Consider the following 1450-nt stretch of genomic DNA (forward strand, 5'->3'; position numbering starts at 1 on the left):
ATCAAACACCAAAGAAGACACCTTTGCAAGAGTTCAAATCAGTGTTCTCAAAGAAGTCGGGGAAGAAAACGGAGGAGTCAAGTTCATCTTCAAAGAACAAGAGCAAGCTTGAACACTTAGATCAAATACCCGTCCAAGCCGAGTCCGCGTACGATACCGAGCCTGAATTTGAATTACAAACAAGTGAACCCGAGAACGAGTTGGAGAACGAGATGGCAAACATTGATGAGATGGCCATGGGGGACTACAAGAAGCGCATTCGAGATGATGTGGGGCCGGGTTTAGTACATCCTACGATTCCTGCCAATGCCACATTCGAGTTGAAGGGACATATCCTTACTGCATTTAAGGATATCCCATTTTACGGGAAGGATCACGAGGATGCTTTCAAACACTTAGACGAGGTGAACGATATTGCGGATTATTTTAATACTCCCAATATCCCAAGGGAGACAACTTTGCTAAGGATGCTACCAGTCACTTTCAAGGGAGCAGCAAAAGACTGGTTAAAGGCACTCCCACCTGGTACAATCACCACATGGGCCCAATTGCGCGAGAGATTTCTAGATCAGTTTTGTCCACCCTCAAAAATCTCTAAACTCAAGAAGGCAATTGCCAACTTTGAGCAAAATCCGGGGGAGTCATTATACGAGGCCTGGGAGCGCTACAAGGGGTTGTTAAGGAATTGTCCTCAACATGACCTGAATCTTCAACAAGAAATATCGATATTTTATGATGGGGTGAATGTCATAACTAGACAACTCCTTGATTCACAAGGACCACTAACAAAGAAGAACCCAATTCAGGCCAAGGAGCTGGTTGAAGAATTTCAAAGCACTCTCGTGATTATCACAACCCAGGACGCGATGGAATGAAAGGCAGTGGAGGTACACAAACTGAAGAGATGGCTGCTGTGATGACAATGCTTAGCACTATGGATAGGAGATTGACTCAAATGGACCAATCAATTCATGCAATTCGAGTTGGTTGCGAGAGATGTAGTGGCCCACACTTGACAAAGGATTGCAATATGGATGAATATGGGAACAAGAAAGCTCAAGTATGCTACTCAAGTGGGGACAGGTATGATGAAGATTGGAGAAAACCAAAGAAAGAGTGGTTGCATTACGAAGAATACAAGAAGCAAAAAGAAGAGAAATTTAGGCAAACTGGCCGGGGCTTCTACCAAAGAGAGCAACCATTAGCTGAGAAGAAAACAAAATTAGAGACCATGTTGATGAAATTCATGGAAGCTTCAGAAAAAAGACATGATGCTACTGACGCTGCAATGGAAGAACAAAGAAATATAATGAAGAATCATCACGCAATAATGATAGATCAGCAAGCATTAATAAAGAATCAGCAAGCCTCCATTAATAACCTTGAAGTACAACTTGGTCAACTTACCACTTTGGTTAATGAGAAAATATTCCCGAAAAATCCTGAAAAT

General features: G+C 42.4%; 1 non-coding gene across 1 annotated transcript; it reads right to left on the reverse strand.

Moving 5' to 3' along the window:
• Positions 1-596: 596 nt before the first annotated feature.
• On the reverse strand, positions 597-703 carry LOC145168259 (small nucleolar RNA R71). Its single transcript, XR_013741826.1, has one exon. It is a non-coding gene; the product is annotated as a small nucleolar RNA R71 (small nucleolar RNA).
• Positions 704-1450: the final 747 nt, after the last annotated feature.

Source organism: Lactuca virosa, chromosome 3 (assembly GCF_052849685.1).
Source record: "Lactuca virosa cultivar CGN04683 chromosome 3, Lactuca_virosa_CGN04683_v6, whole genome shotgun sequence".
In the NCBI taxonomy this organism is placed as follows: domain Eukaryota; kingdom Viridiplantae; phylum Streptophyta; class Magnoliopsida; order Asterales; family Asteraceae; genus Lactuca; species Lactuca virosa.